General features: G+C 51.1%; 1 protein-coding gene across 4 annotated transcripts in view; it reads right to left on the reverse strand.

Moving 5' to 3' along the window:
• The window catches only part of st6gal2a (ST6 beta-galactosamide alpha-2,6-sialyltranferase 2a), a 23,319-nt gene extending 13,149 nt beyond the window's left edge, over nt 1–10,170 (reverse strand). The window contains exons 1-2 of one of the 4 annotated variants that reach the window (XM_055505060.1): nt 10,034–10,170; nt 3,435–3,550 (exon numbers count right to left, since the gene is read on the reverse strand). The gene's annotated coding sequence lies outside the window, so the exon portion shown is untranslated. Of the gene's footprint in view, nt 1–3,434; nt 3,551–9,032; nt 9,257–10,033 lie in introns of those variants that run through there. The other 3 variants (XM_029137510.3, XM_055505061.1, XM_029137509.3) reach the window with 3 other exon arrangements.
• Between the last annotated feature and the right edge of the window lie 1,344 nt (nt 10,171–11,514).

Genomic DNA, 11,514 nt, shown 5'->3' on the forward strand with positions numbered 1-11,514 from the left:
GGACCACCCCCCACCCCCACCCCCCGGCATCCAGGCCTCCCACCCACAGGCCACACAGGAGGTCAGAGGTCAACCTCCGACCCGGGTCAAGCAGCAGAACAGCGGCAGGGAGCAATTAGGCCAAAAGGGACCAGAGCCTGAACAGGAAAGGAAAACAGTGGATGGAGACGGATCCAACAGTTACAACATAAAAACCCCACCTGCACAAACAAACCGCTCTACAACTACAACACCGCGACTCAGGACCATAGAAAGGTGGGAAAGGTGTCACGCCGTGATCCTCTGGTCCCTGACACGTGCACCAAGCCATTTAACACCTAGCAGCAAAACCACAGAACAAGAAACACGCAGCTGCCCGACAGCAAAGTCATCAACAGGCAAATGTCATCTGTGTGTGTGTGTGTGTGTGTGTGTGTGTGTGTGTGTGTGTGTGTGTGTGTGTGTGTGTGTGTGTGTGCGTGCGTGTGTGCGTGTGTGCGTGCGCCGCTGAAAGCCTGCTCACCTGGCAGCAGTCGAGATGTGTGCTTGGCTAGCGGTGGTGAGGCAACATAAATGTGTGGCACAGATGGAGAGGCGGGGGTGGAGGACAGAGCTAGTCTTGTGAGGGCTACACAACAAAACCGTACAAAAAGGGAAACATGGAAGTGGGATTTATCAGGGGGCGGCGATGCCGTCGGAGGAGCAGGAGCACTGGTGGTACGAGCAAGAAGGCCGGTGGAAGGCAGGGATGCAGGGATCGAATGTTATTATTGGACGTCATGGAGCAAAATGGCGATTAGCTACTAGTAGTATCTGCAAATGAAACGGTCGGCGTCGCCGTGGACAACGACGGGATGTACAATTAGTGAGTATAGGGAAACATCTGGTTTCGCTTCTCTGTCCTAAAAAGCGTTTTGAAGCCAAAGCCTCGGTGTTTGGAGCCTGCTTCATCCACCTGAGCAGAAGCAGCTCCGCAGCATCACGCTGCCACCACCACGTGCCAACGTGTCAAAATGGCATGAAGCCCTCTCTGTTCCTCCAACAATAGCAGCAGTCATTCGCCCCAGCAGCTTCAGTCAGGTCTCATTTTACCGCGGCTCAGGCTCGTCTCGCGTCTCTCGTCTCAGTTACGAAAAGCGTGCACTGGCAGCAGCGACTCTGGACCAGTGCATTGCTTTTCTGTGTTTGTAGTTCAACACAAACTACTGTAGAGACAGACAACTGAGCCTGTGTGCACAAAAACCCACATTCCTGCAACCAAACCGGTCCGGTCGCCGCCTGCGTCAGCGGATCTATAGAATCGCTGGAAGAAACTGAAGTGAATTCCAGGCGCCTTTTACCCTTCAGCTACAACAAAAGCCTCGACGGTGAAGGACTCACGGGTCAGGCATTAAAAACAAACAATGCATTTGTATGGAGTACAAAGACCTTTATTACTGGTCTGAGTGAAGGAACCAACAGAGAACAGGGGGAGGGCGAGTTCTGCAGGAGAACACGCTGTTCCCCTCTCACTGCGTGGCAGTAGGACACAAGTGTGCATGTTCTCATGAATATGAAAACACGGACCCAGGGGCTCGTGACTCATGAAATATTACTGCAAGTCCTGAGGACTGGAGCTGTTGTCCACCAAAATAATAAGGAGCTTCCCCTAATATTCACCCCACACTTGGACAGAAGCAGAGACAAAGCCAAGGAACGAGTAACGTCGCGAAGGAGCTTTTAATCCCAGCATCTGAACGAGTCCTTCAGCCGGAAGAGACCAGTCGTCCGTCGAGGTCAAACCTCGACGTGCCTCCGGGCTTCGGGCCGAGTGTGTCACCTCGCGGTCGTATAAAGGAACATTTACACCACTTTGTCATGAGCTGCAAATAGTAACGGTAACGGTTTGGCTGTGGATCAAAACAAAAATGAATGAATGGGGGGCACGAACACACCAAACTGCACCGCTCAATGAACCCCCTGCTGCAGGCCCGGCCCGGCCCGGCCCGTTTTAGCCCCAGGGTTATTACCGTGTCGGACACCAGACCCGTGTAATTACACCAGCAGAAACCCACGGCACCTCGTCACGGAGCACAGCTGTTAAGAAGAGCCCGCGGAGCCGCTGGCCACCTACGTGTGAACGCGTCACGACCGGGTGGCGTTGACCATCCGGCGCCGCCGTTTCCACAGCCGGTTTCTGGGTCGAGCGGAGGAGGACAAGGTTGATGACATGGAAAATCTTTGCTGCTACTGATGGATGGAAAAAATATGACTTTACTTCGGTGGTTAAATCTTAAGCTGGAGCTGAGTCGCCTTCATCTCCAGCCCTAATCCCGCCTGTGCTCCAACATGATGACATAATGAAAGGCTTCCTCCTCCCTTCACTTCCACTTACATTGCTCACCTTCCCTCCTTCCCCCACATCTCCGTCTGTGCCCTACATTCAGCTGTTGTGCTTCGCATGCAGATGCAGAAAGGGCCGGGTTCCTCCGCGCTTGTTAGAAACGCGCTCGTTTTCATACTACGCCGCACCCACGCAAAAGGACGGGATTAATACTGAGTCCAGCGCAGCGTCTCTGCGCCGGAGCGCGAGCGTGGATGCGCGGAGGCCGCTGCTCCGTCTGCGAGGGAACGCCGCTCACCACCAGCGACGAGGCAGCAGTGGCACGTAGCATGTGGAGCCGAGAACTCACTGCAGGCGATACAGCTCATTGCAGCCATGCAACCGCCTGCCAGTCTCACACACACGCACATGCACACAGACACACACACACACGTATGCACGCGCACACACACATGTATGCACGCGCACACACACACAAACACACATGCACACACACACGAATGCACACACACGCACACACACATGCACACACACACGTATGCACGTGCACACACACACACACACATGCACACACATGCACACACAGACACACACACACGTATGCACGTGCACACACACACACATGCACAAACAGACACACACGCGTGTGCACACACACACACCAATCTGAGCGGAGGCTGAGGTGAAGCAGGAACAGAGACACAACTGGCCACAAACACACACACATGCACACACAATAGACTATATAATCACAGCACTTACACAGCTCAGCGTCCTTTTCATAAGTACACAACAGGCAGACAAGTCTCGCTTTGCAGGACTACAGATCAGCTTGTTGGGACCTGCATGGAGGAGCGTTACTCTCTACTAGTGCGACTGAACTGCTTATAGCACATTCCCTGAAATGAGATACACATGCAGCAGGATATAGATAGATACACAGACACGGTGGCTTAAACAGGGAGCGCCAGCAGATCCACTGTGCATGAAGACGGCTGCTGTGGTTTAGTCACTTCCTTTCAGGCACCTATTAAACCTCTTTATCAAACTGGGCTTTGATGAGCTGCGGGTTCGTTTGTCACATCACCACGTCGTTTTCCACAAACAGAACGAACGTGACAGGAAGCCTCACCTTTAAATGCTTCATTGTTGTTGTTGAGTTGAAATGTAGAATTTGCGGAGATGGCTTTAAAATACGGACTGTTCAGTCTGAATAAGTCAATCTTGGCTCGATCGCTGGCTGTATTTCTGCACAAAAAAAAACTTAATTCACATTTTCTGCAAAATTCACAACAGCGTCAAATGTAAAGAAGCGAGGGGCAGGCGTGCGTGCGTGCGTGCGTGCGTCCTGCTCCTTAACCATCATTCACCTGCATGTCAGAACATTTACACAATCACGACAAACCCTGCGTCAATATTCTTACTACAACAAACACTCTCGTCTCAACCAGCGACTTTTATGGACTTCAGCTACACCCTGCGAGTCAACTTGAACCTGTCAGCGAGACACATTGTTTCTAAAGCTCAGTACGCAAACAGGTCACAAAGCACAAGGTCACGCTTTCTCATCATTTAGAGAAGATCATCTGATTTATTCCACAGGGTCTTTTGCTCATTTGCGCCTGTAAAACCTTACTGCTCAACTCCAGCTGTGCCCTGCTGTCCAGCTGTGCCCTGGTGTCCAGCTTCTGCAGAGGTGAACCCCTGTGACTGCTGACCATTTCCTGCCGAGGTCTGTTGTCTGTCACGTTCGGCTTCAATAGGTGGGAAATGCAACGACACCGTCTACGGCTGGAGACTGAAGACACACGAGCTAATACTAAAAAGCAGGAGGAACAAAACGATGCCGCCAACAGTTGTTTTATTTTTCATATAGTCAAACATAAGGAGACTCAATTGCTGCATGTTTCTCTTTTTGGGATGAGAGAAAAATCCTATCCATTTTAACAGAATCTCTGAATGCTGTTATTGGCATTTTTTCAAAGTCACATTTCATTTATTGATCTACAGCGTGTGTGTGAGCGCACTTTCTATATTTCTTTGAGCACACCGACTCTGATAACTGAGAAAAATGTACATTGTATAATATAAAGCAAACAATCAGTTGTGTTCTGAAAAATAACACCAAAGCACATTCCTCATTGGTGAAACCAAAGAATAACAAGACATCTTTGACTGTGATTTCTAGCAGGAGGGAGCAGGTTCATACTCATCATGGACGGCTTTGTGCCGCTGTAATATCAGGTCCAGCAAGGTCAGACCAGAAAATGCTAACTCTATTAAAGCCCCATGCCACTGAGTGAGATTAGCCCTGCGCTGTCCCCTGCAATCATCCTGCAGCCAATGCACAGATTATATCAGCAGCACAGAAACGTCGATTTTTGCAAAGGCAAAGCTTAGACACCCGTTAATCCTCCAAAGAAATGACTACACCTAGAAACGGCCAAGAGGTGCAGGGAGGCGGGGCGCGCACGCACACACACACACACACACACACACACACACACACACACACACACACACACACACACACACACACACACACACACACACACACTAACTATAGAACAGCTCAGGAAAGGGAACAGGTTCTAAATCCTACATCTAGTCACGCACACAATTAACTTTTTCAGTCCATTCTAAACATTAGAGTCGGACGGTTCGCTGCAGATTGTCGCCATCAGCGGTCGCACAATTACTGATGCATCTCACTCAAAGTCAACAGAGAAATAAACTGAAACAATAAAACATGTACTTAATGAGATATTATCTTGTACCTTACCTGGTTTGTGGATAGGGTGGTTGCTGAACACACAGCCTCTCTTTATAACATAACATACATGTGTCACCAACATAAATATTTTCCTGGAGCGGCCAGGACAGCAAGTTAAACTGGATGTGAGGGTGCGCAAACTAACGTAAGAATGCTTGGTTGATCACATTTTGCTTGTAGATTTCTATGTAATCGGCACCAGGAAGTAAACGCAGATAAGGACTCACATAGAGTACGTGATGTTTGAGCTGCGTCTGCTATCATCAGGAGGCACCCAGTAGCAAAGCTGCGGACCTGCTGATTTAACAATTAACGTTCCTAAAAAGTAAAAGCACCCCCACGTTCTTGGTAATGTTTTGTGCTTTATTAACCTCTCTGTGAATGAATAATCATCTGAATTAGAGGCTTTAGTGTTCAATAAAAAAAAAACTCTCAAACTGAATCATCTGAAATAGATTTTACAACAACTCCACGCAGACCTGAACAGGACGGGCTCCTTGTAATCACCGCATGCGTTTAACTCCTAACAGCTCCCTGACTCACTCGGACATGTGAGGGCGAAGTCATCCGACATCCACTGACTCAGCAGGAGACTTAAAAGGAACAACAAAGTGCCCGAAGCACTTTAGAAATTAGAGCTGCAGAAAAAAGGCACAGGCACGTTGCTTTAAAGAGTAACCTCCACTTAAAGCAGGAAGGACATGACGAAAGGCAGCGCTTGAATCATCCCGACCTCCTGGGCGCCTCCTCCGTTCTGATAAATCACACGGGGCCGCGGCTGCTGATGACAGGCTTTCACGGTGCACGGAGCCCGCTTGAATGCGGCCCGCGAGCCGCAAGGTCCTGTGGAGGCAGCGCGGCCCCACACCTCACATTACGGCCCATAAATACGTCTGGGAGCACCGACGCCCACAGCGGGCGGGCGTTTGATGTGAGAAAGCAGAGAAAGTCGGCTCAAAGCCCGCTCCGCCGGCCGTTCCTCTTCCTACGGAGGCTGAAGGGACATAAAAATGCTTGTACCGTTAAACTGGATGACTGATCACCCGCTCACATGCCCCCCCCCCCGCCCCACTAGCAATAGATCCAGGGTCGAAATTTCATGGCTGCGCAAAAAAAAGGAAACGAGCTGGACATTAGACTTTAGGAGGTGATGGTTTAAAGTCTCCAAGTCTCTGGGATGAGACCCGACCGAACGGCGAGCTGTTAAAAACGCTGACAGCGTCCATTCATATCGGACGTCCACACACTCTGGTGGTTGGGAAAGAATTAGGTTCGACTGCCCCGAGAACAAGACCACTAATCTACAGCTCTGCAGCCATTTCCAGACAGCTTAACCCCCCCCATAGTGTGTGTGAACCCCGGAGGCCAACACCCAAACAGGGGCCGAGATTAGCGGCCGATCAGAGACTTAAAGGCGACAGTGAAAGGCGTTCCACAATAAGCTGCTCAAAAGACGCCGTGTCCCGTTTAAAAAGAACACAGGACAAATCGGGATCAGAGCGCTCCAGACATCCGCGGGACGCGAGAGCCCCAAAACAAGGGCTAATTACCCAGGATGCCCTGCTCTGCGGGCGGGAGCGAGGGCCACAGCTGGTCCGGGCGGCGCCGAGTTCAAGTAACCGCCGCTGTGTCGGGTCAGCGCTCATCTGAAATTGCACCTGCAGCGGCGACCGCTCCTCGGCTTCACGGCCCTTAAGGAGAGACGTGGGGGCGGCACGCAGTGTTACGCTCAGATGGATCGTTTCCATCACGCTCACATGCATGAGCTGCATCTGAGCCGCACAGAGGTTCGCGGCGCCGCTCGGCTCATTGTTTCGCGTCCGACCTGCATCTTAACCCGCGTCCGCGCTCGCGCCGCACGGCGAGCGGGCGTTTTCCATTTTAGAACCGCGCGCCTTTCAAATGCAACCGACCGGAAACGTCACGTAGAACCCGAAGAGCTGGAACCCGAGCGGCCGCGGCGGGTTTCGCTTCATGAGCGGAGCGCTTTCAGAGGCTTACGGCCGAGGCAGCGAAACGCTGACGCGTCCCCAGGACGGGAACAATCGGTCGCACTCCACCTCCAAACACTCACACAACAGCATCAGAGAGACAGGATTTGCATATTTTGCACAAATCCAGTTACTAAACTGTGTCACTCTCCTCCACATTAATCACTCGTGTCTCTGGTCGGATGCTAATTAGAGCGACCACGTCCTCATCAACTAGTGTAACACAAATAGTGGGTCAGCGCAGCAACCGACACTCATTTCCTCAGTTGGTGTCATTTCATTCACTCCTCACTACTATATATTATATATACACTGCGTACGGCAGCAGTGCATCATGGGAGCTCGTTGTGCATGTGTACTGTGCAAACATGGATAAAGTGATCTGTGGACTTTCACCCGGAGGCTGATTGACTTCACTGTAATATGTGTGGTATCAGTCAGAAGTCGTTAATGCAGTTTGCTTGAGCATATTTGTGAATTCGTGCGTCACGCGCTTCTTTGTTGGACATTTGACGCGGCTCGTTTTTGTCCTCGGAGAGTTTCCAGGACTGGAGCGGGTGGTGCGTGTGGTGGACGGCCGTGATACAGCAGCAATGAAGGACAGTAGCTCTATTATACACCTGTGCTCCGTCTGCAGGAGGAGGAGGAGCGGCCCATTCAGACAAACATCCAGCTGCAGAGACAAAGCAGCGCCGGCCCATGTGGAGCAGCACATAGATAATTATGTGTAAACGCCGTGATGCAGAGGCTCATCTGTTTTACACACAGGGTGTGTGTGTGTGTGTGTGTGTGTGTGTGTGTGTGTGTGTGTGTGTGTGTGTCGTTCTCATCCATTAGCACGTCTATAAGGCTTCGTTAGAGTGAGTAGCACCATCAATAGTGCTCTTACATGATGATTTACATTCTAAGCTGCATCTTTTTGCAGCACATCGTTAATCAGCTCCACACAAACAGCGTGCGGTGTTCGTCGACAACCATCGCTTTGCGGTAAGTAAACACAAAGCGCAGATTAAACCTTTGATTCGCCCGGACCGCAGGGAAGCGCGTGGACTCCTACCGAGGTGAGTTCTGGACTCCCGCCGACCTCTGCCGCTGGTTCTTTTTAAAGGTGCCGTGTGTCGCCGGTTCCCCGCTGGCGACAGGTGACAACACACGGGCTTTAAACACGTCACCCCCCTCCTCCCCCCCTCCTCCCAACCGCCCGACACCTCCGCGAAACACCTTCGCTTCCTCCGTCGTGTGATGTATAGATGGGGAATTTCACACTGGTTTCAAACTGGTTCACACTGGTTTTAAAAGCCCCGGTCCGGGTTCTGAGCGTCGGTGCCGGGCGGCTCCTAATGAAGTTGCTGCGAACAAAGTGAACTGAAGTGTGATGTGAGCACATTTCAGCCGGGCCTGTGATTAACACGCAAACGAGCCACTCGTGACGAGAGGAACACTGACCCCACGCGAGGTGTTCCTGTTGGACACTGAATGGGCCGAGTGGGTCCGCGCGGAGCCCGTCTTATGACGAACACCCCACGCAACCCAGCGCCATGTGCACGGAGCTGTTTACCAATAGCGGAGCGTCCAGCGGACATTAAAGTCTGCCTGACGCGGAGGTTCGGAGCCGCGCGCAGGCCCGGTCCGTCACCGGGTCGCTGTGGAGAAACCCCTCATTTTCCTCCCAGCGCACAAAGGCGGAGCGGCGCAGGCAGCTCCGGCTCGCGACGCTCCTTCAGGCGGCTTCGCAGCCGCTCCGTGGCCGAACCGCGCCGCGGAACGGGATTCACGCCGCGACCACCGCGCTCCGGTTCGGAAACGAGGACAAAAGACTTTTCTCCGACCCGATGCATTTCACCCGTTCGGTCCGCGAAGGGAACTCGGTTAAATCCAGCGTCGTGCGTGCGCATCTCTGCCTCCGCCGTGCCCTGCACAAAGCCGATCTGCGCGTGGATCCTGCGGAACGCGAACAAAGCCTTACCTAGAGGCGGGTTCGGGCTCGGGTTCGGTGGACGCCGCCGGCCGTGGGTGCATTTTGCTCCCGGTTGCCTTGTTGCGCAGCGAGCACGCAGCTCGGTTCGGCTTCGCCTCAACCCCCCGTCTCTGTGAAGATATCCACTACTACGCCTACCGGATCGGAGGGGCTGTGTTGTCTATCACATCGTCGCTGGCCTTTTTCTCTCATCCGCGACAGAAACTCAGGGGGCGGAGTCAGGGTTTGGGTCTTTTTTTTGACGGGCATGTGGACCCGTTCACAATGTTCGCACGAGCACAAATCTATTAAGAATCATGTTTACGTTTATTTGAGAGAAGACACACACACACACACACACACACACACACACACACACACACACAGCTTGTCCTGTTCAACAAAGACCCCCATGTTGCATTGGCTTCATCAACTCATGGCATTAAATTGCCCATCCTCCACCGTTGAAGACTAGAAATAATTTCCCAACTAAGCCACTAAAGCAGCAGGAATTTTTTTGACCTTTATGATCCTGTATATTTAAGTGTCGGAAACTGTCAGGCTGATTTTTCTGCCCAAGAGGAAGGACGTGGAGAGAAAAGTAGTTCCTATAAAAGTCAGTCAGTCTGATGTGCACACTTATATTCAGCAATTATTTAACAGTCTGTGGAATATTTTTCTACTAAGAGACAATTCATTCCTGCAGTTTTCCTACTGCATATCAATATTTATACATCTGGAATACTGCTAATATTCAAGAAGAAAGAGTGATGACTTAGAAGAGGAATAATGAAATGTTTCCATGTGAGGTCACAAGTTAACGCTCTTTATTTATCAAACACGCACCAAAGGCAGTTTGACCTTTTCAGAATGAGTAAACACATTACGTGGCATCACATCAGATATCCACTACCAACCGCTGGATGTTGGGTGTGAGGCTATGAGCAAGTCAACGTGATGACCGCCTTATGAAATTTGACCAACAATAACATTTATTGATTTATACTCACAACTTCAGTAGAGGTTCCAGGCGCCTTTCTACATGGGGTCCAAACCCCCCACAGTCCAAACCCGTGCAGGTACAGTAGGTTGACTAGTGACTTTAGTGAGTCTAAATTGTGTGTGAGTGTGAGCTGGCGTCTGAGGGTAAAGCCCGCCTGTTGACAGCTGGGCTTGGCTCCAGCGTGACTGTGATGAAGTGCTAGAAGGCGTCCCGGTTTTTCCCCTACGTCGATCCTGTCGTTACCTGGAATTGTAGGAATGGCATCATTATTGAGTTCCCGAGATGCTGTGTCATCCCTCTCGGCCGCGGTGGACCTTCAGCGTCGCGTTTGTGTCACACAACTGTCACACAGTTGGTTCTACATGGAAACACCAGCAAGTATTTTCTTAGAAAGGCAGATGAACACGTTCCCAGTCTAGAGGTGACGTAACGACTGTGCTGCTTTCAGGGACCATAATAAACTAGCACGATTTGCGTGTGGTGAGGTCATGTTTAAACATAAGGAGACATGGGATCAGATTTGGGCTATTTAAAGGCCACGATAAGGCTCCTGGACGACCTTAGGACTGGAACCCAGCTCCCAGACTGCATCTACATCAATGTTATCTGGAGAGAGAGTTTATATAAACCTGGACACTTGTCCAAGTTGTGTGATCTGATGTTACATTAATTGAACCATTTTCTATGTTAAGAGTTAAAGCTTCAAGACCATTTGTGGTAAATATGCTGTATTAACCCGTTGGAAAGGGTTAGTGAATGGCTGTCGTTGTGCTTTAAAAAAAAACAAAAAACAGTGCACTGACTCATGGAAAGAACTGGCCTGATGTTTATTTGACCCATATACTGTTTGACCATGACGCCGCACGGCCTCGCGTCACAAGCAGATATCAAAACACAGAGGCTCGTGTTCGTGTGGGAAACGCGGCCCCGGCGCTGCGCTGGGATCAGCCGCAGTAATGTGGGTCGCTCCCTTAATTGCCTCATCAGTAAATGTCACACGTTCAAATGGCTCCGCCGTCTAGATTTATTTATTCATTTGTGCTCCGTCGGACGCGGGCGCCGCTGCCGCTGCCGCTGCTGCCGCTGCTGCCGCTGCTGCAATTACTGCTGCACAGACGAATGTGCCGATGAATAATAAATCATAGCGCTAAGAGATCCCAGCAGCTGTCTGTGATCCATGAGACGGACTGGAACGCAAACATGCGGGAGACTGTGTTTACAGTGGGAGCGTTCTGAAGGTTGGGATGGCCTCATTTAACAGTGGTGAAAACCCTCGTATCACCTGCAACCTCTGGACAGAAACACGCAGATGGATCAGAGACACGCACAGATGCTCCGAATGTCTGGAAATAATGCAACTGGAGGCACTGGCTCCACAGCACGCGCGCTGTTCTCTTCAAAGCGGAGCTCAAATAAAGGGCAGTTGGAGGCAGATGACTCAAACCGTCTCGCTGGGGTCTTCGGATGTGGACGGAGAGCGTGAGTGGG

This window comes from Betta splendens, chromosome 21, assembly GCF_900634795.4.
Source record: "Betta splendens chromosome 21, fBetSpl5.4, whole genome shotgun sequence".
Taxonomy (NCBI): domain Eukaryota; kingdom Metazoa; phylum Chordata; class Actinopteri; order Anabantiformes; family Osphronemidae; genus Betta; species Betta splendens.